General features: G+C 42.1%; 1 long non-coding RNA gene across 1 annotated transcript in view; it reads right to left on the reverse strand.

The window, feature by feature from the left end:
- Positions 1-4,320: 4,320 nt before the first annotated feature.
- The window catches only part of LOC117450560 (uncharacterized), a 61,058-nt gene continuing 37,414 nt past the window's right edge, over positions 4,321-27,964 (reverse strand). The window contains exons 2-4 of the long non-coding RNA XR_004552583.2: positions 24,512-24,573; positions 7,521-7,585; positions 4,321-5,140 (exon numbers count right to left, since the gene is read on the reverse strand). This is a non-coding gene — a long non-coding RNA (uncharacterized lncRNA). The remainder of the gene's footprint in view (positions 5,141-7,520; positions 7,586-24,511; positions 24,574-27,964) is intronic.

Consider the following 27,964-nt stretch of genomic DNA (forward strand, 5'->3'; position numbering starts at 1 on the left):
GTAAAAGTTCATATTTCTCAATCAGAGCAGATAAGATGAATAAGGATGAAAATAAAACTAAATGTAGGGCAAATTGAAGAAACTTGTCTCAATTAATTATTCCCTCTTCTAAGGCAACCCTATTTTACACACACACACACACACACACACACACACACACACACACACACACACACACACACACACACACACACACACACACACACACACACACACACACACACACACACACACACACACACACACACACACACACACACACACACACACACACACACACACACACACACACACACACACACACACACACGAACCTCATGAGAGAGAAAGTGAGAAACAATGACACTTGTACCAAAACTTGGCCGAGCTTCAAGTGAGAGCTCGGCAGTTGACAAAAAGCTTGTGCTTGACATTAAAAGTTTGTGGCTTGACAATTCTTGCTGTAATACATGTGTTATTGAAGAAGATTACATTAATGGTCCCTTTAAAGGAAAGGTTAAAAGAAGATGGAATCCGCCATTATAAATATATATAATCCCTTCCCTTCTTCCCGTCTCCTATCATTTCCGAAGATTGTTTACCACAAACACAAGAGCAACGCCGCCTGAGCTCATTATGGACAGCCAAGCTGCAAAATACTGCCAAGTCCTGCCCCACAGCCAGGGCCTAACTCTGTTGTCTTGGGAACCCAGCATCCAAGAACATGGAGGGGAGGGTTGGTGTGCTTGTGCTGATTGTGATGCGTTGGAGAGGGAGGGGGTTTGCATGATGTCATCTTGTGGCATGGAGGGGGCCAATCAAACCCTGAGAAAATTATGTCACCTTTTGTTGAGCCGGTCCATTCATGGCTATAGAAGTGCGGTGAATTGAGAGCTGCAGAGAGGTCATTTTTCCCCTGAGCTGTGTATGTGTGATGAGAAAAAGCGGGGGGGAAAAATAAAAGAGGGGGAGGCAGGCAAGTAGGGAAGTCCATTGTGGACATGCTAATGTTGTTGACCATAAGCAGGGCCATAAAGATGTCATGAAACTCAACTTTCAAAACATCAGCGCCGGGGCCTTCACACCCCTTTTCTTTTACAGATGGAGATGACCTTGTCCCTCACAAATTTGATTCTTAATATGATCCCTATGATGCTTTGAAGAACTTGTCAGAACATTGTCAAGCGCCAGAATAAAAGCCTGAGCACACTGCTATAGGAGGCTAACCCGGTCCGCTTTGTTTTATCGCAGAGAGAAAGACAACAATAAGCAACCCCTCGAGGAATAATTACCCCCTTAGCAACTCTGCTTCCCCGTACTCCCGCACCCACATCCCCCGCAGGGCCTGTAGCTCCCCCCTCGTGAGCCGAACCTTATTGAATCACAGCTGAAATTGACAGTGAAAGACAGTTGAATGGGAAGTCAGTGTTAAAATGTTAAACTCGCTTAAACTGATTTTCATGCACAAAGTAGTGAAAACTCCCTGCAGTTTAATTTTGTTCATTTTGACCTAGACTGTGACATTAAGCACTTCTCCAACATCATACATAGAAGCTTTACAGAAACTGAACCAAGCCGCAAACACACTTTCTATTTTCATTTGTACTCCTAGAAAATACCGAAATAAAGTAAAGTAAATGAGCTTATTGCACAAAACATTTTAACCTCTTAAGCCCTGAGCCTGTTTTTCAGGTTTCAGGCTCGAAAATGCCACTCACACAACAAAGACTATATCTTCACTTCTAAAAGGGGTAAATTAATAATCTTTTCTCTCAAAGCAAGGTTACATCTGTGAGTTGGATGTAGAAGTGTCAGAATCAATATAGATGTTTTTATTTTTAAAGTAAATTCAGATGGAACACAGTAAAAACATGTAAATTGTAATTTTAAAAAAACCATTACTTATAGTGAAAACCACCCTTGAATGATGGGCTAGTATACTAAAAGCTTTAGGAATCCAAACTATAACATATAATAAGTACCCTGTATCAAGATTGATGCAAAACAAGTGAAATTGTACCTTTTTAGAGAGGTTTAGAAAAATAAAGTCCAAGCGGACTCACCTCTGGGTAATTTTGGAACCATCAGTTCCATTTGAACTTTTTCACTGTAAAAATCATTTTATTACTTTGAATTATCACTATAGGTATTCATTCCAACCAAATACAACCATTGTGAAAAAAAAAACAAAAAAAAAACATAGGCCTACTCTGTTATCCTCTTACAGTGAGCCTCTGAATTAGCCCCGAGCGAAAAATGCTAACCTATTACTGCACCGAAAATCACTCCTAGCTCCCTTATTACTTATCCTAGCTGCACATTCAACACAATGTTTATGATCGTAAAGACACAGAATCTAACGGTGCCCACCTCAACACTGAAAGATACAAACTCGCAACGTTATCAACAAAAACGTACATCAAAACAAGTGGTGCTAGCGCTAATGCGCTAGGCTAACATGGCTCACCTTCCTCTTTGTCTGGTCTAAACTGGTCTTCAATGGCATTAAAACAATAAAAACGATGATGTAGTTAATCCATAGGTTAATATCCAATGTGGCTGTGTCCCCTTTGAAATGTTCTGATAATCTATAAGCAAGAAAAACTGCAATTCCGTTATCTGCTGTCCGCTCTGTGCTCCATGCTCTCTGGGTCCTGCAATTCCTGCTTCCAAACAATAAGTAAAGTCTGCTGCGTAATGTACTTTAAACTGGCTGGCATTCTTTATACAGGACCATATCTGGAACCCATTGGTCGATTTACACCTTTTTCTTAACCATTACATCCAATAGAATCGATGGTCAGTTCCCAAATCCACGTAAACATTACCATTGCGGACGTAATAGAGAAGCAAACGAAACATATCTGAAAGTACAAGCCTGGACGGCAAAACTTTATACCCAGTATAGTCATAAATATGATGATGGATTATCAGTAAAAATGTCTACGTGACACAAAGACATTGGATTAACCTTGAGCGGCATTTTTATTCCGTTGAACACAACTTTTGATCACAAATCAAAAAAGGTAAGACGTAATTATTGTAATATTTTTTAAACCGGATGTTGTTTACTTTCTCTTTTCTGGCTGATAGCTCCAGGAATTCGAGGTCGTACAGTGATGAAATTACATGTGTGGAATCTGTGGAGTCTCAGCTTTAAATCGTATATCTTGTTTGTGCAGTTAAGATAGTAATAAGGGCATTTCTACTGTGAGTTCTGTGTAAAAAAGCATTAGCATTAATTAGCATTTTTTCGCTCAATGCTAATTCAAAGGCTTGGTATTACTTTTAACTAACAATTGTTCTTATTGTCAGTTAGTGGAGTTTCTTACCTTTAAAAGGGTATGAAACATTAATAGTTTCATAAATGTTAAGAAGCCCTGAGACATTCTTTCACACAGTGACGTCACGAGCTACCCACAATGCAACGCGCGCCATATATATATATATATATATATATATATATATATATAAATACACCATTTTCCTGGAGGTGCTAATATCCTGGAGGTGCTAATGTAAACAGCTAGCTAAAGTAGCCAGAAAGAGCGCACTAGGTTTTTTTTCTGAATTAACGACCGAAGAAATCGCTGCATGTCTTCGGATTACATATCTGGACTGGAGGGGTGTGCTCTAGGTCGTTACCAGCGTAAACTAGAGCTGTGTGGGTTGTCGGATTGCCCTTACAAGACTGCCTGCAGATGTATGGAAAAACGAACCTTGAAAGTGGCCTTCGTCGATTTTGGCTGCATCTACGTCTAATTTCTGGAAACACCAGGTGAATACCCCACTTGTCACAATAATATTATCATGCCATTGCATTTATGTGGTATTTTAGAGTTGACTAGATATTGATTAAGGCAATAGACTATGATATTCTGCTTGCACCTCGCGTGAAATTGTGGATACCGGAAGTACGGTGTCGCACTCGGCCCAATACCCGTATGTGTGTGTGAAAGAATAGTCTCGTAAAAAAACGGTGGGAGGGGTCCACTGGGGGGACCTTCAGGCTTGAAGTGTTGTAAGACCTATTGTCACATTAGTAAAACTCTGTGATTTCCATAAGCAGTTCAGATAATCAATATTTAAATGTCACGTAATTCCAATTTCACTTCACTTTTACTCTGCTTCTTACTGCCTGAGCAGGAGAGAGATACATCACCTGATAGTCCTCCTTGCAGCCAATTAGCACATAGGCCTACTTGCCCAGTTAGTAATGAAGTCAGCATGACTAATACTAAACGCATATTCACACACTTAACGAACATCGTAAAAGCATCTTATTGGTTGTTAAACTCATAGATCTGCAGTTGTAATAATTAAAAAAAAACAGACAGCAGCTTGGATACAAGTTTTTTATTTCTGTTAGGTTTCACAGACAACTAAAGTAATGGAGCTATAAATCATCATCAGAATACATTCCTTGACAGGATTATTAATCGAAAACAACAAAGGCTGCCAAAGTGTGGTTTTGATTTGCATTCATAAGCACCTTGATTACAATGGCTTCTTTGTGATCGCAATTAGAAGATAACATTCCAATAAATGAGTAATCTTCTGGGAAATCTTGACCCTATCTGTTCAAATGTATTTTACACAGTACTGTGCACATGTTTTGTGCTATTAGCAATATACGTTTCGTATGTTGCTGCACTGGGCAAGTGCTGTAATATCAGACCTAAAAATAAAATACCATTATTTTCCATTTACAGTTCCAGCGCTTGTTGATACTGTATCCAGAATAACACAGTATGTCACAACTGCAGTGTATGTGCAACAGCGTAAATAAACACGGAATATCAAAAGCAGATGTATATACAGTATACGGGAAAATATTAATCCAGTTTCAATTTAGAAAAAGTCAAACAATGTGTGGATCCATTGTGGTAACTGCGATAAAAATCTTTCATCAAGTTAACTTTCCGAATGAGAGCCTCTCCAGACATTGTTGACTGATCTGTTCCTTAATGTCTGAGTGCAGAACGCACTGCACTGTCATGCAGAGTTTGTTTCACAGCATCTCCATGTCTAAGTTGCTGGCGTTGGATCCTGAGAGCGAGATTGTCAGTGATGGAGCTCATGCTGTTTGCAGACATGCCAGGAGCAAACATCTGCTGCAGGGGATGCTGGTCCTCAGTCCAAACCAGGATTCAGAATGATCCTAGAAACATAATACACAAACTAATGATTGACTGAGGCCAAAAACCACTTGGAAAAAAGACACCAGCTTGAACAATGACACATGTTTCCCATACCCTTAGTGAAGTAAATAAGAGGCTTTAATAATTTCTGGAAACTTAACTTTTTAAATGTTAAAGTAACTGTTTAGTGCCATTACTTAAAACAACCAGAGATTCATAAAACATCCAGAATTGGTCAATGCTAGGTTATTTTCCGATAATGCCTTCAGCAGATTTTGTTGATTTTACCATCTTTCCACACAGAAAATAGCACAAGGTTTCAAACTGGCATACTGAATAAGTAGCGGATGAACCATGCAGAGCCTCATCATGAGCTGAAATTATCACATTATGAGTGGTGGCAAAAACTGTTTTACTTCCAGTAGTGTGGACACAAATCATGAATCAGTCTTGCTGCGCGGCAGCTGGAACCACCTGCTTTTCAGTATAAAACCACAGTTGAGATGTCAAACCTACAATTGCTTTAGGCAAGTGTCTGATTTCAATGATAAAAGAAAAAGATACAATCTTTTTCAGAAGTGCAGGAACAGTTAAGAAGAAGATGATAACAATTGTTTTGTACAACAAGTACAAAAGTTTGTTGAATATGTTGTGTAATGAAAGCGAGTTAATCAGTGTACAACATCTGCTTTTTTCACAACATCACAGAGCAGCCAGAGATGAGGTAATGTAGGTAGGTGGCCTCTTGACAACCTGTAGTCTGCTTTACTTGTGTTTGCACGTATACAACCTCCAACAAAATGACATTACATCGTCTGCGCCCACGCAACTTCCACTCAGCCAAAGTGGCGGGACCGGCTTGACCCGCCTGTTCATTGCCTGGGGAAGGAACGGCATGTCAGAGGATAAGTAGTCATCCATCAGTGTTCTTCATCTTCTTTCTGCCTGTCTGCACCTCTGAGCTGGCTTACCTGTGAGGAGTCATGTTCCACCAGCGTACAGGATGTGGCCTCACTCGCGTACTCTTTCTTCATGTCCCTCCTATCTCTCCTTCCCCTGGGCCTCACACATAATCGTTGCTCTCTAGCCTGCTTCTCCTAACTTTAAGCCAGAGCCACTCTACTGCTTTTTGTTAACACTGTTATATCTACCCTCATTTTTGTTTGTGTTTTTTCAACACCACTCAGCAATCGTCCTTTCACCTGATTTTCTCTATGGCTCCCTTTGACCTATATTCTGTTTTTTCCCTTCCCACGTTTCTCTCCTATGCCTCACTTTGGAGCAGAGCAAGTAGAGTGGCATCAGCATACAGACCCAGGTCCCAACCTGCCTCTGAATCTCAGCCTGCCCGTGTACGCCTGTCTGTGCCTGGGGCCTGCGACTGAAAATGGCCCCTATCTGCCTCCCTCATCAGCACATCTACTGTACCTGTCTACTGGCAGCCTGCCATCCACACACACTGTTCCCCTTCATTTACCTAGAGAACCCGCTAGAAGGAGAAAAAAAAGATAATGCGAGCCTAAAATCTATTGAAAAAGTCTACTCATGTTGGGGTCAAGCATGTTTGACCTCCATTGAGAACACCCACGGCCACCCTGAGAGGCGCACGTATACAGTACCACTCATTCAACCTGCTGGCTGCCCCGCACAAGCCCATCAACAGATTTCTTTGAAAGCCACCGACTCTGTGGTGGGCCATCAAAGCATATCTTCATTCAGTTTCACTGAAAGGATCTGAGGCTCCTGAGAGATGCCGTGTTTGAAGTGATATCTCTGTGCCACTGCATTCTTTACCATGCTGTCATGACTTGAGTTACACAATTAAAAAAAGCAAGAACATGGGAATCAAGCCAGTGCCACCATCCTGCTCATGTCTCACATGCGGGTGGCGCAGTGGTCTGTGCATCTGATCATCAGATCAAGGGGGGTGCTGGGGAACTCCATTTCGAAACCCGCTCCTGCCACCACTGCGTCAGGCCGTTGTGTCCTTGGGCAAGACACTTCACCCGGATTTGCTCCTGTGGGTATTGTCCACAGTACATGTATGATACTAATGTGTACTTGTAAAAGTGCCTCGATGACTTGAAGATGGACGGTGTGGCAAGACACTTCACCTGAACTTGCTCCTGTGGGTATTGTCCACAGTACATGACCATTGCATGTATGATATGTGTAATGTGTATTTGTAAAGTGCTTTGAGCATCTGGAAAAGCGCTATAATAAATGTAAGGAATTATTAATTATTATTATTATATATGTGAACCATTGCTACTCTGTTTCATCAGTGGATGTACCACACTCTGGTTGTTTATAGCAACTGTCACTTCATAATAAGGCTGCGCTGTGTGTGATCACATATTCCACGGAATAAAGAACAAACGAAAAAACAGTCATCCCTACCTGTTGAATCTCTTGAGTTCATGTTTCCATTACTCAGCCTCTTCTGGGTGCTCCCTTGAGATCATCTGAAAAAGATAAGGAGGAGAACAAAATGATTGAATGATGAATAAATATGAGAATTCATGAGATGATTAACAGAACAGAAGAATGGAAAACAAAATGAAGTATGCAACACAACATTTCTAAGAGTGTCTGACAATCCTCATAATGGATAATTGTACTTCTACATGACTCTAAACATCACAATACATTTTTGCCTTTTTTCCAAGGCTTTTTGGTCAACCAAATCTGGTTTTACAATGACAACATGAGTCAAGACCTTCTCCAGTATCTATGACGAATATTTAAAAAGCTAAACCTGGAGTAAAGGAACTCTGTTTTTTGGAAATCTAGGTTTCAGTGAAACTACAGTAGCTGGCAGGTCAGGTAAAGCGAAGCAGTCAAAGTGGCTTTTTCATTTGAAATGTAGTAGTGTGCTGGATTTAACAGTTCAGGCAGATATTGGATGAAGATATTTCTCTTGATCACAGGTTTCTTAGACGTATTTAAGACTAAAGCTGTGCTATCTGGACCAATGACAACTCCAGTCCCTCTTCATCCATTCCCGGACAAAGGTGCACTCTGCTTCTTAGTTTCACTGTCCCAGACCTGTTACCTTGGCAACAAATGTACTGTTTCCGAGTGACACAAAGCCTGAACTTAAAAACCTCTTTTCAGGTTGAAGGCTCCAAGAGTTGAGGGGAAAACAGCAATAACAGGACAGCGGGGAGAGAAACTGAATACCGGCAAATTGCTTCCCAGAGTTTTTTTGAGGACATGGTAAAATGATTCTTTCTTTCCACTCCCTTTTAAAATACCTTTCCCTGGCACCAGGCACCATAGGTAGTTGTGTGCTGGTCTCATTTATTTTATATATCCCTTTTTATATTTCTGTTTTTTCTAGCTATCGTACTGAGCTAAGTGAGTTATCATGTAGACCAGTAGGCTGGAGCAGCATGTGGCTAGGCTAAGCCTCCAGATGAGGTAATGTTTAGAGGGTTGGCAAGCCAGGAGAAGCGTTGGTCAGGTCTTGATTAGCTCAGGGGTGTGGGGCTCTCTCTTATATTGGACACCCCTTTGTGTGGTGAGATTACTACTTTATGAAAAACTGCCCCTGCTGACACGCCTGATGGGATCAGTGCTTCCTGCTCACTGCATCATCCTGCTTATGAGCTCTCCACACATGGGAGAGAAAGCACACAACCAAACACAGGCATGAACACGATGCAATCTCACACACAACTTGTACATTCGGTCCATGCTTATGTGTATAACAAGCATGTACACGGACACACCAACAAGCACACACAAGGCTCCACACGTCACCTCATAGGGCCCCCTTCTTCCACTTGTGTATGTGATGACCACAATTGATTGACCCCCAGATGGAAAACAACCTGCTTTTATTAACAAGGCCAGATGACACACAAACACACGCTCACTTGCTTTACTATGGCCGTCTCCTCCGGCCACCCTCCAATGAAAATCACATGATGGACCACATCCAGCAGAGAATCTCCACCCCAAAAAAACATCAACAAACAATGCTTAAAAACAGAGAGGTTTCCGAGGCGAGGCTTTAAGGGGATTTAATCTCAGTAGTCCTCTAAAGAGGGCTGAGGCTACAGGATGATTTCAATTATGTGATATCATTTCTGATGGTCCATTAGTTTAAAATAAAGCTGTGATTATAAGAGAAATGTAAACAGAAAGTTGCAAACGCAAACTGCATCAGAGTGAAAGGCAGAGCTGTACTTTATTCCAGATGTGTAATGGGCTGTTAATTAGCAGTGGCCTTACTTCCATGCAACCTTTCCCAAATAAATCTGATTTAAAAACAAGAATAATTGCGTAGCAAACTTCAACACCTTTCTATCTCTACTGTTTAGTGGCCTGCTCAAATTTCTGCAGGGGCACTTGAGAAAGAAAATAAATACATGTAGGTGTATAGCATGCAAGCACACCAAGCTATTCCACACGTCAAGCTCATGCACAAAAACAACCCCACACCCACACACACAAGTTAGGGACGCTGGCACAACCTTGCGCCAGTGGTCCTTTAAACCAGTCATGTGAAATGACCCGTTCATTTCTGCAAATCAGATTACATCTCCTAGTTGAGGCCTGCAAGTCCACACACACTTTTAAAGCTCAGAGCTTGGGTCCACATAACGCGCGCGCGCACACACACACACACACACACACACACACACACACACACACACACACACACACACACACACACACACACACACACACACACACACACACACACACACACACACACACACACACACACACACACACACACACCACACACACACACACACACACACACACACACACACACACACACACACACACACACACTAATCAGATGTTGTCCTACACACCCTCTCGTCTTTGTGAAAGTACGCAAATTCAAGTTTCAGCAGGGCCCGGAAATACTGGTTCAAAATGTGCATATAATCTTACACAATACATTATACATAACATATATGGAATAATAACAAACTGCAATGAGTGTAGCTACAGTAAAGCCACATATTACCTTGAATAGGAACAAAACAAAACAATTTATTTGTCAACGGAAATCATGAAGGGCTGTGATAAGCCTCCTTTCAGCAGTGCTTGACTGCTGTTTGGCAGCTTTGCTATGGAATGAGAACATGTGGAAACATGTTTATAGTGCTTTTGGCAGGAATGCAAATGATAGATGATTCGCAAATGATTCAAGTCCTATTCAGATTACCAAACACTGATGTGTTTAAGCAGTTTCTTCTGCTTAAATTAATGTCAAGTGTTCCTGGGTCGATTACTTTATTGTGTTTTTTGTAATTATTCTATTAAGTGATTGAGTTACCAGTTAAATAAGGACATGACTGGTTGAATAAGCAAAGTAAGAGTGGTAATACACGGTGAGCATGCACATATGTGTACACTTCTATCGTACTGAACACTTTTCTTGCTTTTTTTTACTGCACATTTTAGCTTGAGTGATCAGATTGGCAACTATCTGAGTTTTCTTTAAATCTACTGTAAGTGACAATGTAAAAAGAGCTGGTTGGCTGGTCGGTCGGTCTAATTAAACCCAGACATTTGGAGGAAGTACAATTCTCTGTCCCTACAGGATCTACATTAAGTCTCAACTACTAATCAGAAAGCCTTTCAACTACAGCATGTCCCTTTGGCTCAAACAACAACACAATCTAATATGACTTTGCAACTTTCTAGGGAAACTTAAATGACTTCTCTATTGAGTCCGGAAAAAACAATTACTGTCTCTTTGTTCATCATTAGAAGAAAATCCTAAATAGATCATCTGTGTAGTGAATTGTCTACACTCGTTTTGCCCTTGGTACCACGGAGGTTAGAGGGTGGGAGGGTGTGGGTGGCAGGAAGCTGAAACAGTTTAGCCTACAATCGGGTGTCAGGACTCTGTCAGTCAGCCCAACTGAAGTTCAACTCAAGCGGGTTAATTCTCTCTTCACATTGACATCTGAGAAGACCAGCGATGGAGACCCGCCAGTGGAATGGAGGAGCAGAATTAGATTGCAATGGATGTACAGACAAAATGACAGGAAAGGGCAAATTGGGGCAGGGCAACTGGGGGAGCTGGCTGGAGCTAATGTTACCCCAGGAAGAGCTCACTCATCCCTCAGATCACCTGCCACACCTGTGGAGGTCAGGATCCAATTCAGTCACACAGTTCCACTGGCCAGGAGTTGGGAATTCATCACCAGAGCCTTAACTTGGACTCAATGGAAACTGATGTCGGGTAACTTCTACAGCAACTGTGAACAATTAATAATTGTACTTGTGGTTTTTATGTGTTTTGGCTAAAATATAAAAATATGTGCCTCCTTGACATTGCTCACCACCATTTTCCAAAGCATACCAAACCAAAGAACATCACGTTTTGGGATTTAGAACATTCCTGGCAGGAGTTGTTTTTCCATTGATTTCAGCGCAAAACTTTCAGTGACTTCAAACATGCTCAACTCGTAATTCATCAAACTAATCTCTGCAATTTCTTTGTAAAAGTTCAATTGTAACGTGAAAAGTCTTTGATTCAACAGCTTTTTAATGTAAAAAATTAGCAGATGTGTGTGAGCCTTTTTCTTTTTGTATGTCCATGTTAATCTATTTTGGGTCCGATTTGTGAGTGCACATACAGTAGATATTAATGCAACACTGACATCTGCTACATGAAATCCTGAGTGTGTCACAGCAAAAACAAGACAAGCAGGCTTCAAGTCTCTAAAGGTTAAATGCAAATTGAAAGTAGGGAAAAAGAAGTTGCTGGCGTAGTACAGTATATAACCGGAATATAAATGCTGTGATGTAACTGGAAAGACATATGGTAAGTACTACAGCACAAATTCCTGACAACACACCGGTAAAATAAGACAGAATGTAGTATCTTCATCTGGATTACATTTCCTGTCGAAGTTTCTTGTTTCTGTTTTACACTGCTGCATCTCTTTGTCGTAGCTCCCTGTCTGTACAGAAACAACTTGTTCACCACTAAAAACAGAACACAACTTTAGGGACAAAGACTGTAGAACATTCTAAGCAATGATCACATGTGTAAAAATCCTATATGGCGGATTATGTTGGTTTAGTGTATAGTTTGACAAGCATGCTTCTCTGTTGCGCTTAATTTTCTTACCAAATAAACATGGGTGACTATGGGTATTGATGATAGGATAGGAAAGTTACATCAAGCATGTCTTAAATAAGACTTTCTCCCATGGCGGACATTCTGTGCGTGCATAACTAATTTGTTTGCCAAATTTTAGCAGGGAAAATGTCAGGAGACAATTCTAAATCGGCACCAAAAGTGGTGATGAAACAAACAAAGATGTCACCAAATGATCTCCCATCACCTTTTTAACCCAGTGGAAGTAACCAGGAGTGGTCACAGAAGCTGTTAAATGTTAGTTTAAGAGTGAAAGTAAACAGCCTCTCCCATGGTGGGCCTGTACCCTACACAGAGTAAACAGATGTTTCCCATTGCGGTTAAAAGAGAAGGGGATTAAAGTGTAGTGGAGCAGGAGCCACAGCCATACACCCCATGGTGGGATCACAGTACTCTCAGGTCTTTCAGTACTGCTGATGCAGCCCAGTTGGAAATGACTGGTGTGTAAGGAGAAGCTGTGGCTAGATCTATCAGATGTACTAGTCAGGTTTCCCTAGAGCCCAAATAAGAGGCCTTGCTTTAGGGCTGAGGAGGCAGGCATGTTACCATGTTGACAGAACTGCCTGACTAAGGCTGGCAGGCACTCACAAAAACAACGGAAAGGTAAGGCTTATGAAGAGGTGTTGAAACAAGCAGATTTAGCTTTTCAGAGGCCCAGTACTGTCCCCATGAAAAAGAGATCACCTTCAAAACTCATATTAAAGACAGAAACACAAATAGAAAAAAAGAGACTGCAAAGAAAAGCAGGTTAACAGTCATTGGTTTTGGCTGCATAGATGAGGTTTTCACCCCAGGGCCTCAGGGTCAAAAAGGTCACATTCAGGTACCACAGGGGATGTTTAAAGCAGGAGACTGTGACTGTGCTGCCAATTAAAGGACACTTTAAAAAGGCAAATAGTGCAAGGGACATTGAGGAAGATATGCATAGTGGAGCATAACTGCACTTACGAAAAACTGCCAATTAACCAACACCCCATGAAGCTCAGCTGTGACCGCTTCAGCTGGACAGCTTCTATGTGCAGTGAGTAAAAACACTTGTGTGGAGGGTAACAAAAGATGTATTGGGAGGGGTCTGATACTGTTAGAAAGGTTTACTGAGCATCATTCAATTAAAAAATCGGACCCAAGTCAGGAGAGTTATAAATGGACTGCTCCAAAACCTGCCTAAAGGCTTGCATTGAGATTTGAAAGATAAACAAAGTGTTTTGTCAGACTTTACCCATAAGTATACTTGTGCTTATAGATATTAGGGTTATAGTTATACAAATTATCAACATGGGTTTGGAAATAAAATGTTAAAATGCTACATCTTGAATGATGTACTTCAAAAAACTTCGAACTTTCCCTGGATGTATCCTCAATGACTTGAAACTTGAGTCTGCTTTGCCCTAAATTGTGGCTACTGGCGTACACTTTGGTCCATTCAGTGACATGAGGTTCTCACACAGAAAAAATGTAGTCAAGTATTCAAAAAATGTCTAAAGTGTCATGCTTAACCTCTTGGCCTTCAAGCCCACACACATAAACATAGATAATTACATGTCTGTGTCATACTTGTCTGTCAGTCTTGCATTGGTGTATCTTCTTCTGTGCGTTTGTGGGAGGAATTAGGGAGGAGCGATTTTGTGCGAGGCCCAAGTGTTTTTTGGATTTTATGGAATTTCTCACCCATTAAGACATTATGGTTAACGTGGCGTGTTAACGTGCATGTGCGTGGTCATGTTTGGTAGTGTGAGCTCTTTAAAGGTCACACTGAAAAAGCTAGGTCTGCTTAACCCTGTTCCCTCTATGAACTAACAATCGGTAAAGAAACCCTGTAAGCACCACTCTGACCACTTTGTCCTCCCTCATGGCATCAGTAATTTCCGATTTCCAGTGACGCCACGCTGACGTTCAACGTCTCTGATTAATTAGTTCCTATAGGGCTTTTTGTGTGTTTCCGTTTGAGAAAAAAAAAAACGTTCTACAGCCCTGAATTGGTAGATCCGAACACGCCTCAAGCTGCAAGCACAGCCACAGATCAAGACGCCCTGGCATGGGATAAAGTATCAGCCACAGTAATAGAGTTTTCTTATTGACACTGATGACTGTGTTACATGGGATGAAGTTAGAGGTTAGATATCTGTCAAACCTCCCTGATTATAAACATCCTTCAGCGACACATGTGAAATGGAACCAGATTCCTGCATCAACACACAAACCAAATGCACGCCATTGCATACACATGTGTGTGTGTTTCTTGTGCATGCACATATTGACAAAAGACGCAGAACGTCTTGATGAAATGCCAGAAACAGTGGAAAAAAGTGGGATGAGGAACACATCAGGGCTAATCCGGCCAGGGATTAGGAGCAGGCAAATATCACCAATAATAAACAAATGACTAACATTCCCGGTCTGTGTGGTTACAAGCCCCAGGGCTCCAGTTCAAACCCAGCAAGGTCTGGATCCAATCCCTGCTGTTTATCAGTGCGAGTAGAAGCGTCCACTTGTGAAACCTCCGTGACAAACACTCGGAGGGACAAACACAGGATGGTGAACAGTAGGTCCGAACAATCACTCCTCCCACTTAGATGTACAGCTCAGACCTAAGACATTCACTATGACATTGTCTTCTTATTAGCTATATACTGTGGGGTGACATTTTGATTTAACCCCTAACACTCTCCAGTAACACATATACAGCTACTCTAAGCATAATGGTAAGTGAACACTGAGGCTGTGTAAGCAAACATACAGTTAGAATACATTGAGCAAGTTTAAAGACATTCAGTCAACTGGCTTCCCAGATATGATCAATTTATGCTTTTCTGTGTTTTATGTTATTTTTTAATAAAAAAACGTTGGGTTTAGAACTCTTCTTCAAACCAAAGATAGAATTTTTACCATGTTCTGATATTTCACAGACTTCACAATTAAAGTACAATTAATTAGCAGATTGATAATTAAATCAAAGTTATAGTCCTGATTAATTTGTTGGCCTTAACATGTTCCAATTTGGACATAATGCATCACATTTTGTTGTATTCCTCGATAACATGTATAATGCAAGTCTGGAATCATGCTACAAAGTCCTAATGCTCAAGGGCAGAAGGTACTTTATAACAAGAAGTTAAAATAAGAAAGACAGCAGATCAGCACACCTGTAACGCATTATTGACAAAATATTGATTGCTTGTCTAGGCGTCACCATGGAGATTATTGCAGAGGAATGTTGGACAGATAAAGTAATGGGCCATAAATTACTTTAAGTAGGAACAGTGTTGGGTAATTAGCAGCGTGTGATGAAAGGGAGATCAAAGGTAAAACAGTGAAAGCAGTTTATAATTTGGCCGGTGCAGCTACCAGGGAATATTGCGCTACAGGAGAAAGAGCTTGGATTGGAAATGCAGACACAGCACTTTCCCTCCCTCACTACTAGCTCTTTTGTCTTATGTGACATCAGATGAGATGCTCCAATAAATCTTAACCTGAGTGGATGTTCAGAGGATTAAATCTCACTATGCATATGGGTGTGTGTGGTAAGGGTGTGCTCAGAAGTATGTCTACTATTTGCTCTAATCCACTTATTTTGTTTCGGTCCACTGTTCAGATTCAAGCTGGAAAAGTGCCGAGACGGCAACGTTTTGCCTTCTCAGTGTGTCTGGCCCACAGTGCCATACCTGCTGAGCCCAGAGCCTCACCAAGCCTGAAGGACTCTGTTGCTTTAACCCTGTCACCAAACATGTCCCCGGCCCGCACAAAAGCCATCTGGGGTGCGTCTGAGAGCTTTAGCAACAAAATAACTCTTTCAATCGGCGCTCTGCATGGTTCTGACTGCAGGGCGCTGAGGTCGCCAATACTAACACTCTAACTGGACCTCCTCCTCCTCTCCTCCACCCTTTCTAATCCTGGCCTACATGACTGACTTCGACTGAAAGCCCCACACGCCAGAGGTGGGAGCCAAAAGTACTGTGAGATTCAAAAAAGACCACCTGCTCATCAAACTAAATTACACTCACTGAAGGCGAGGGGGAACAGAGAGAATGAAAAGGAGGGGAAGAGGAGAAAAAAACAAGTAAGAATAAAAGAAAGACAAGTCACTGCTCTCCCTCTGTGATCTTGGCAGACAAAAGAACAAATTGCATTTCTGCGTCATGGCACCCGAGGGTCAAAATCGGCATAGGGTCCCTCTCAGTGCTGTTTGTGTGCGAGCATGTTGATAACGGTTCCATCAGTTCCCACAAGAAAGCCATAGAGGTGCACAGGCCTATGTTTCAGCCTTTCATCTTGGCTTCTTTTGTATTCTGCTACACTCTGTTGTCTCTCTCCTCTATTGGGCTGAATTGACTGTTATTATTCCAAACAGCATTATCTTTATTAATGCCACAGGTCTCGGGACTGTGCACTCCCCGGGAGCCGGGTCTGGACAGAGCTGCAACCAATCTCCCTAGATAAAAGCTCAGCAGAGAGCTGTATGCAAGCCAGACAGCTCAGATAGGCCTTCATCCTCCCTCCTCATTCTCGGAGAGAGGTATAGGCCCTACAAAGACCGAGATATAGCTTTAATCTCAGCACTCTCAGTCAGACGGAAACATTTGTACTGAGAGCAGCTCACTAGAAAGCCATCAGAAGTTGCTTCGAGCTCTTGTCTACCAGTCAGAACAAACAAATTGTATTATTAGTAAAAACCTTTTGATAATTACACACACACACACACACACACAGTACACACACACACACACACACACACACACACACACCACACACACACACACACACACACACACACACACACACACACACACACACACACACACACACACACACACACACACACACACACACACACACACACACACACACACACACACACACACACACACACACACACACACACACACACACACACACACACACACACACACACACACACACACACACACACACACACACACACACACACACACACAATGGCTGAGGTCAAACAAAAAGGTTCAATTAGCTGTAAAACTAAAAAGAATGTCTTGAAAATATTACAAAATAAATAATAAGAAAGTGTTTCAAGGGCGCATAGCCGTTGAAATATATATGCCAATAGCTTCCGTTATTTATTTTGGTCTCTCGGCTTTCATGTCTATTGGCTTCTTAAAAACAGCGGGGATCAGCTGTTGAACTGCTGTTGTCTTTTGCCGGGCTCCGGTGATTGGCAAATCTGGATGATGCCTTCTGATATGATTTAGCATGTTTGGCGTGTGTTACCATTAGCATACCGCACCGCTGTCGAACAACACCAACACACCGTCCTCGTCCGATCCACCACTCGCACACCATCGTTATTGTAGTCCATAGGGAACCCGAAATGTTCCCACATAGCTGATTTAAAAGAAGCAGGTGGTTCTTCTAGCTCAGGGGTGGGCAAACTGTTTGGCTCGGGGCCATTATGACGGGCCGGGCCAGTAGCAGATCGGTGAAAAAATATTTAGCTGTCCACTCCTCATTAAACATGTAGCACTCATTGTCGACTTTTCTTTTCTTTGGTCAACTCATTGTTACAGATGCAGGTTCAAATGTGAATTAGGTTCAAAGGTGAATTATTGCATCATCGTTTGCGTCATGACGTAACCGTTTACGTGCCTTCTTATGACCCACACAGCCTTTTACAAAACACCGCTCACAACAACATCAATAGAGAACTGCGTCGGGTAGTTTTTAATCATACGAGTGCCGTGGTGCATTGTTTATTAATGTGGTTCAGCGGCATTACCACCCACTGCAGCGCTGCTCGTCCACCGGAGTTTATTCTCCCGTTAACTCACGGTAGCGGCCGCTGTAAAATATTCACTGTCTGACTGTCACACAAGCAGCTGATACATATCCCCAATTCCCCATAAGTGAATATGTGTCAGCCTGAATTGACGCTGTTTGGCATCACAACGCTGTTAAGAAAGTTTCTCTGGCATTCTACAGGTGATGTTAGCATAGCAACCGAAGCTAATTAGACTATCTTGACTACTTGTTGCCATCATCCATCCATCCATCCATCTTCTCCCGCTTATCCGTGGTCGGGTCGCGGGGGTAGCAGTTCCAGCAGAGAGCCCCAAACTTTCTTTTCCCTGGCGACATCAACCAGCTCTGACTGGGGGATCCCAAGGCGCTCCCAGGCCAGCGAAGAGATATAATCCCTCCACCTGGTCCTAGGTCTACCCCTTGGTCTCTTCCCAGCTGGACGTGCCTGGAACACCTCCCTAGGGAGGCGCCCAGGTGGCATCCTAACTAGGTGCCCGAACCACCTCAACTGGCTTCTTTCGACGCGAAGGAGGAGCGGCTCAACTCTGAGTCCCTCCCTGATGACCGAACTTCTCACCTTATCCCTAAGGGAGACATCAGCCACCCGGCGGAGGAAACCCATCTCGGCCGCTTGTATCCGCGATCTCGTTCTTTCAGTCATGACTCATCCTTCATGACCATAGGTGAGGGTAGGAACGAAAATGGCCCGGTAGACAGAGAGCTTTGCCTTCTGGCTCAGCTCCCTTTTCATCACAACGGTGCGGTAAAGCGACTGCAGTACCGCTCCCGCTGCTCCGATTCTCCGGCCCATCTCACGCTCCATTGTTCCCTCACTCGAGAACAAGACCCCGAGATACTTGAACTCCTTCACTTGGGGTAAGGACTCATTCCCTGTTGCCATCATATTGTGGCATAAGCCGTTTTCTAAACGCATATTTTACCGGCGTAGTTTTCGTTATGATTTTACTTGTGATAGCCACATGTAGCCCATGTATTGATTCCATCCGATAGCTGCTATAATACAAAACAAAATGTCTGCCTGCTCTCCACAATGATCAATAACAGCGAACCGATGGTCAAAGTAAGGTACAAATAAACAGAATCACACGAAGCCTGGTTAGTGTTGCCAGACTTTATAAAGTGTGTTTTTTTTTACAAGTGTGTGGTTTGCTCAGCGCTACTGCTTGTAACAACTTGCCGTACTCGCCATGAACTGTTATGGCTCAGGTTAATCTCGCCCCCCTCCGACGTAAGCGTGACCTATTTGGTTCTTAGATCTTGCCTGGTTGCCGAGTGGGGCCAGCTGAATAGACCAGACTCCAGCAAAGGTCAATTGTGTCTAGAGTCAAGTGCGCCATCTAGTGGGATCAACTGAAATGCCGGGTATTGCAGGAAAAAGGCAAAATGAATGCGCTCTATACTATAATTTGGACAATTGTGTACCAATATTCGGCGGGCCGGATTAAAAAGCCCAACGGGCCGTATATAGCCCGCGGGCCTTAGTTTGCCCATGCCTGTTCTAGCCAAGCCCTCAGGAAGTGCGCCGGACTCAGATGAAAATATTCGTGGTGGCCAAACGGCGGTACTGCACATCCGTTTGGTTGCCAGGTCCGGAAACACTTTTTCCCATTAACTTACATGGGGAAAGAGTGGTCTGTAAATCGGTGGATACTTTTTTTTAAACTAAATAAACTACCCAGTATGAACACTTGTATAGCCCTTATTAAAAACATTCGTTCCTCAAGTTGTAAAAATGTGCTAATAACGTTATTCTGAGAGTTATTTCCATTTGCATTATGAACGCGCATCTAACCCACGGGACCGCGTGCAATAATAGATGCGCGTGCAATAATTATTTCATGCTAAATTAAGCTCTGTTGCTTGGATATCACTAGATCCTGTTACAACGTAATATAAGTAGGCCTACATAACGATTGATGTGTACATTAGCATCATTACTAGCTAGCCGCTAGCTGCCGCCTCGTTAATATCAAATCCATGATAACAACAATCCATTACCATGCTGTCATGAACGCACGGTGCTGTTACGTGTACGCAAATTGACGTGCTTTATGTGAACGAGCATTTTGGTTAAAGTTGCGCATGCGCTATGAGCGTACATACGGGTACTTCTCAGGCATGCCGGGTAATCTGTGACGTTTCGCTCTCTCAAAAGTTGGGCCATTTTATCATCATGCGCTAATGAGCAACTCTCATAGGAATGAATGAGGCCCCGCCTCCCACGCTGTATCCAGTTCTTATTATACATCCATGGTTCTAGCTCCTGTGTGTTATCTGAAATCGCCATACTAACTTTTCTTCTTGTGTTTTGTTGTGTTTTCTTCTTGTTCTTCATTTGTTGTTGAAGGTCGGCTGGCAAACAGCTTTTAGGCGCAATACCGCCCCCTGGATTATATATAGTGTGGATACTGCCCTGAGTGACAGACTTTTTTCCCACTCATAAAAAAAGGCGTATTCGTCGTGTGACTGCATGTGCCGAACCGTGACGTCCGAAACGGGACGTCCGAAACGGGACGTCCGAAACGGGATGTCCTAACCGTGACGGTTCGGGGCGAATTTTGGAGTCACGCACTGCTCAGGTTATAAATTATGAAAATATATTTTCTGGTGCTACAGTTAATGATTGTGCTCTCTATTTCTACTACGGCTGAAATTGACTTTGCACTGAGGCCGTTTACCGAAGTCAGCCTGCATGACGAGTTATTTTAAAGGTGGTGTAGAGAGCTGACGTGTGGCTAGGCCAGGCCAGGGCAGCGGCTGGGGTCTCGGCTTAGTGCCTCAAGCCCCTCGCTCCAATGGTCACACAGCATCAGCTCCCGGCCCGAGCCCGGACACTGATTTATGGGACAGGGGGATTACCTTCAAACCAACCGTGAGGACCACCCAGATGGTGGCACAGGACGACAGCCGCACAAACACACACAGGCACACAAAATTAAATATACTTATACAATCATACAAGCACTGTACATGCATCTCTTTACACAGACACCCAAATAAATCTACTTAAATAAATAGTGACTTAAACAGACAAAAAAATCTTGCTATCAGGATATGAAATATTAAAGATTGTGGAAATAAACAAGCATGAAAACTGCATATGCCATTTTTAATGACACTGCTAACCACACACATGCACTGGGAGGGATTAGTTGAGGCTTCCTCATTATATTAGCTTTAAGATAGGAACCAACTTTGCTCATCAAAGTTCATATGTATCTACAGGATGTGCCTTGATAGAAGTAATTCCTCAAAATCACGTCATTCTTTCTCACATAACTTAGCATAATGCGTTATTGAAGGGTGACAAAATGTTCATATTTTTTCTATCTGGACTGACCCAAGTCCTAAACAAGAACTTTCTATGTAGTGACAGATGGCGAGCAGAAGCTGGTCCCTAACTCTGGTTTTCATCAATTTTGTAAACTCTCTAAAATTGACATTTAACTTGATCATGAATGATGTTTAATAATTAACTTTCCACTTTTGTCTGATGCAGGTTTGGACTCCGCATTTTCATTCTGAATGCAATTACTATCCCCAATACTTTTCCACCAAGTCACATTTTCATCTAGGAACATGTGCAAATATACTGAGCAAAAGAGAGAAACAAAGAAGAAAAGCACATATTTCTCCCTTGCCGGGGCACAGCGCAACTCAACCTCAAGGCATCAGCTGGATGGGCTTAACAATAAGATTCAATGACAAATCGGACATGGTGCATTCCTTGAGCAAACACTCACCTCATAAAGGGAGACGGGTAGACAAACACTCACCTGCCCTAAGCTAATAACTCGTGTGGAGGCAAACACACACCCGGCCACTGAAATGAGGGAAAATGAACTGCTGAAAACTGTGACCTGATTTCAGCTCAAAAATCTAAATGTAGTATTTTTCATAGCAAAATCCTACCAAAGAGGAAAGCAGGATCTATTTGTACTATTTTACTGTGCTATCGAACGTTAATATTGACTAGTACACAAATATAATGTATAGGCCTGCTCTGTTTAAGGTTTCTCTTAAAGGGGACCTATTATGCAAAATGTACTTTTCAATGTTTATTTATATAGCCCAATATCACAAATGTTACATTTGTCTCAGTGGTCTTCACAGTGTGTACAGAATATCAGTATGACAATACGACACCCTCTGTCCTTAGACCCTCACATCGTACAAGGAAAAACTTCCAAAGAAAACCCAGTTTAAAGGGAAAAATGGGAGAAACCTCAGGGAGAGCAACAGAGGAGGGATCCCTCTCCCAGGACGGACAGACGTGCAATAAATGCCGTGTGTAAATTGAAAAGATAATACATTTGCAACATTTGCAAAACTTTTGTACGTCTTTAAACATGATTATATGTCCCCGGTAGTGTTGTCACGATACCAACATTTTGGTTTCGATACCGATACCAAGTCAAGAATTGCGATTCCGATTATTTTTCGATACTTTTCTTAAAAAAAGGGAAACAGTCTTAAATGTAATTATTGTGATTTATTTCACACACTTTTAAACAATGAGAACAATAAATAAAATAAATGACAAGAATTCGTATTAAATAAAATTAATACATGTCTTACAGACAGGCCTCGTGGTGTCCGTAGGCTTGCCCTCACTGTCAGAGATATAGCTAAAATACTTCCAAATTTAGCTTCTGGCGTCTTTTTTGTCAACAAGCCGAGGCGCAGCGGCAGTTGCACTCCCACTTGCAGCCATGCTTCTCGTTTTCTCACATGCTCTGGCAACTAGGGCGTGCACGAGAGAGGGGAGGCACTTAGAGCGTGCTTGAGAGGGGAGGGACTGCAGGCACGGAGCAGAGCGCTGAACACACACAGCGCTTTCTCACAGGAGTACTTTTCCCCGTCATTCTTAAAGTACCGATACTAATGAAATGGAGGAATCGTAACGTTTTTAACGGCAGGGTATCGCGGTACCTTTCAAGTATCGGTACACTGTGCAACACTAGTCCCTGTAGTCTGCCACAAAAGCAGAGAAGAAGACTTCTCACAGATTCAGCCCTTGCAAAAACAGGGCTAAAAAAGAGCAAATAGAGCGAAATGAGGCATGGCTAAAATGCATGATCTGTTTTGTATTTTGAAAAAAAAAAAATTTTTATATAGGTGTGGCCCTTCAATATATTATTCAAATATAGCATGATAGGTCCACTTTAAACAAAGCAAAAACAATTAACATACATTTAATTATTTTAACTATGGCCAACAAAATGGCTGCAGGAGGAGGTTTGATAAGGCTTACACATAATGTTTTTTTCTGATAAAGTGACATTAAAGACCTCATGTTGTGGTCACGTGTGTGTTCATATCTCCAAAGATATTTGCATGTTTGTGTCAGAAAAACATTCATGACTGGACTTACTTTCCTCCCAAACAAACCACACACATTTTCCTCCAAGGCCTTCTTTCCCAGCAAAGCAAAGCAAAGTGACAGCACAGCTTCAGCGGGATGCACCCTCAACATTTCCTGACCATGTAATTCTCTCCAGCTGCCTTCTGATTGGATACTAAGAGGCAGCGAGGATGAAGAGAAGAGTGGTGCGGTTGTGGTGGAGGGTGGCGGGGAGCTTGTTGGCAGCGGACGCATGAGAAAAAACTAATTCCTGCCCCATTGCCATGGAGATGAGTCAACAGCAGGTCGGGGGGGGCGCAGAGAGGGCCGGGGGTTGTGGGGCACAGGGTGACCTGCTGTAGTTAACAATTCATCCCCGTATCCGGCTCCCAAATGATTGGGCAAACACGGAGTGCTGCGGAGTCAAAAGGGCCCCAAGGGGCTGAGAGAGGTGCATCACCCTGGGGTGACATGCTGACAGGCACACACTGGTTGGTAGAGGGTGGACCAGTTGAATGAGGGAGTAAGGGATAGGGGGCACCAGTGGAAAGGGAGGGGGGCTGATGGGATGTGGGAGAAGGGCTAAGTACATTGAGTACCAGGCTACAGCACAGTCACAAAACAGTATTGATGGCTGTGGCTTTAAAAAGCAGTGTCATTAAACGGTTTGTGTTAAAATGTCATTTTGAGGATGAGAACAATCTCTTAAGTAAACCACAACAAATACCACCCAGTAAATGATGTTTAAATTCTTCATGTTAAGCTAAATAATTAACATTTGGCGGCCAGTTGTGCCAACAGTTAAAGTAGGTGTTGCGTCACTTTTATAAGCCTAAACCACAGTAACACTAAAAGTCCCTGGCATATGTCCGCTTTGTTTAGGATAGTAAAAACAGTCAGCACATCTGCGTAAGCCACACGATCTGTAAAGTAAAACACTACTGGACAAAAAAGCTTGGCGAAATGAATATGTCACAGTATGACAGTTAAGCTTGCACAATAGGGACACGGCTAAGACTACAGACGTAGCAGAGGTTTACAGAAGAGAACTTTAACACTGAAACACCACAAGCACACTGAGACTATTTGCAGTCTTTAGAAACATTATATACTCACCAGAGGATCCCTGGGAAGCAATTAAAGGTTGACATCTCATTCCAAGAATTTGGATTTCTTCACTGTGAAAAAAATCAAAAGAAGACAAACGTCACTTCACACACCAACTAAAGTATAATATTCCATCTGCTTAACTCTTCACTATCCGTTTGTTCAGCTGGGTTCATTTAGGTAAAACAGTGTTAGAGCATACTATGAGGTACAAATGGAAAAAGTGTTCAAAGCCTCAACCCACAGGACCAGGTTGCAAAACACTGACCACTTTTCAGAGGTGCAGTGCGCTGCTTGACAATAATAGTTCAGGGACAGAAATAACAGACGGGTGGATCTCATCAATGTCACATCATACAGAATAAGAACCACGTCGCTTCAATACTGTACTTAAAAAAGGCTAGACTTTTAGTAGTGTAAGGATTTGTCTCAGTCAGCAGAAGCATTTACTACGTCATGCACTGTCACGGCTTGGTTTGCTCCCCAGAAAGGCAAACCAAATCCCATTATCCATTTGGCCATCTTACTTGCAGGGCTTGAAATGCCACCATTACAACAAACCTTTCACTGGGCAGCAGTGTAAGGAGGGTGTGTAAGCAGAGAGGACTTGTTACTGGTTCCTTACTGCTACTAACGTCAGAGCGCAGTTTTCATAAACACTCATGAAGCATGTCTTTCCTTTAGTGGGAATTAGTATCCTCTCTATAATAATCCACCCAATAAATCTTATAAATGAAAAACAGGACTGCATTATTTTATAGTGTGTCTGAAAAAGAGTGAGGAAGGAACAAAAAGAAGTGGAAAATAAAAATGATGATAAAAATAGCAGATGTTGAGAGTCACTTCTCGAAAGGTGTGTCATTCAGGGAGTTTGGGATGAAGTTCTGGCTGCAGCCGAGCTCTAAATTTAGCATATTTACTAAAATAAAAAGTGAGTTCAGTCGCTGGCACTGGAACTTTCTCCTCCCCGTTTATGACCTCAGTGGTGCAGCCGGCGTCACTCATGACGAAATACAAACCATATAAAACAACGAAAAAATACCTCCTCAAATACCCTGAGTACATAAGCAAACAACCACAATCTAATTTCCCTATAAATGATCTTATTATGGCAGTACAGGTCCAGATAAACAGAGAAATAAGGTCGTGTTCATTCTAAATTTAGACTTTGAGCATGAATCACCTTTTACAAAAGAACTTTTAACTGAAGACAGTCTCTATTTGTATTTGAGAACTAAAGTGATTTGCGTTTAAATGAATGTATACTTGACTGTGTGTATATATAGGGAATAAAGGATGTATGACACATGACGCAAGCTACTGTGTTTGTTTACTGTCTCCATACATGCCTGGAATGAGCCTGTGTGCGGCAGGCTGAGGAAGAGGATGCCCCTGGGCCAGGCTGAAGAGTAAGTGAAGCAGAAGTCCCATCTAAGCTCTAAAGCATGCAAGTATCAGGACTGTAACTGAAACACAAGCATGAACACAGGCGATGTTAGGGATTTCACCCTGCAATATCGCCACAGGAAACCAGCACAGGTGTAACCATCGCCGCGGACACATTCTTCCACATCTCCGTTCTGTCAGTGGCGGTCTGACTGACAGCTCATCATCTAACCTTGTTGGCTGTGTGAAAATTGTGTAAATATCTGCAGGGGGGTTGTATATGTATGTCTGTGCCCATGCGTGTTAGCCTGTGTACGTGTGTGTGAGTGTGACTGTGTGTGCGCATAGTAGAAGCCACAGGTGAGGAGGACACACACACAGAGAAGGATTACAATGGCCTAATGTCATGTCAAAGAAGCCTTGTAGCACAATACCACACACTGTACATTTTTCTTCGAGAATCAATGTTATTGTTTTTAAATTTGTATTATTTGTCTCACTTTACCTTGTGAGTTAAATCTGATCTGATATATATTTTGAAAATAAGAACATACGCTTATATAGCAATAAATCAAAGATACACACATAACATTTTAAACCTTTTTACTAACATTACGTTTCTAGAGCATTAGTTAGCGTAACAAGGGAGGGGGGAGGAAAGCACATTTCCTCAGTAAACAGCACCCTCTAGAGCAACACCTAATCCTACCCCTCACTCTCATTGTTGCTGCCTTTCTTTATAAAAATCAAGACAGTTATACTAAGATTCATCAGGAACTTAACATAAAATGCTAAGAAATCCATTCAATTGTCAAAATATGAAAATCCGTCAAAGCCCACAGGCTTGTGTTTTTTCTTGTGTAAGATTTACCAAATAAGCAGGTTGTTTTGTTCTTTGGATTATTTCTGGGCCACATACGCACAATTACAGAGGTGAGGTTGAACCACTCATTTTCCCAGTGTGAGTTGATAATGAGGCAGGCCATTATTAAGATGTTTGCTTTAATCGTGTGCAGGGTTATTAGGGGCGGTTTACAGTACACAAGAGAGATTATCGTAGGCCGCGCATGACGGAAAGGGCTGAGGAGGCCAACGATAAGCCAGCTACCCACAACTGTGAAGCGAGCTGAGAAATATGAGCGCACAGTAGGACATGAAATCCAGCAAGACAAACCTCTCTCCCCCTCGGTCTCATTTGCCCTCTCTCTTTTTTGCCTCAAATCATGTTACACAACCACAAAGGAATGCCTTGTATATCGGAGACAGATTTAAAACAAGAAGAAAGAAAAGAAACAGTAAAGAGGGGATCACAGAGGGATAGAAGCAGTAGGTATTGTTTGCTTCCTTTCTGTTTGTATAAAAGTTTGTATGAGAGAGCTATAAAGGCACACTGCAGTGACACACAAGTCCAGACATGTATACGCACCTAACTACTTCACACAAGCTTACATAAACTAAATCAGCCCGAGAAACACAGTTGTGTGCACCAACCTGAGAGCACTGCATGTTTCATCTATATTTTTCCATTCCTTTAATAATAATAATAATAATAATAATAATAATAGACATTTCTGTTTTAATACATTTTGTTGGAATTTAGGGAGCACTTGGAAATCCATCATTTTATGAGCTTTAAACTTTCCCACAGATTTCCCACAGTTTTTTCCGTGCATTTGACCCACACACATTAAAGTAGCACTCAATTAGAGCGGCACTCGAAGCCTGAAATGTGGCACTTGTATGCTACTCAAACATGACATATAACACTCAACTGTTTATGAGACCCGTTGTATTACAACAACAAAAAAGTTCCATATGTGGACAATGGAACATTATACAATTAAAAGAGAGAAGTTGAAAAAACAAGTTTCAACTGATACCAAAACTGAGTAAAATCGTATTGGTAGGGATGGATCATGAAAATCCACACATATTATCTATTATCTTTGATAAGAAAACAAGTTTAATTTACATCAACATTAGGCCTGTCTTCATTGCTTAAGATGATTTATACCTGATATCTGAGTTTAAAATGAACATTTCACACATATTTTTGCACCGCACAGCTTGACAGAA

Source organism: Pseudochaenichthys georgianus, chromosome 8 (genome assembly GCF_902827115.2).
Source record: "Pseudochaenichthys georgianus chromosome 8, fPseGeo1.2, whole genome shotgun sequence".
In the NCBI taxonomy this organism is placed as follows: domain Eukaryota; kingdom Metazoa; phylum Chordata; class Actinopteri; order Perciformes; family Channichthyidae; genus Pseudochaenichthys; species Pseudochaenichthys georgianus.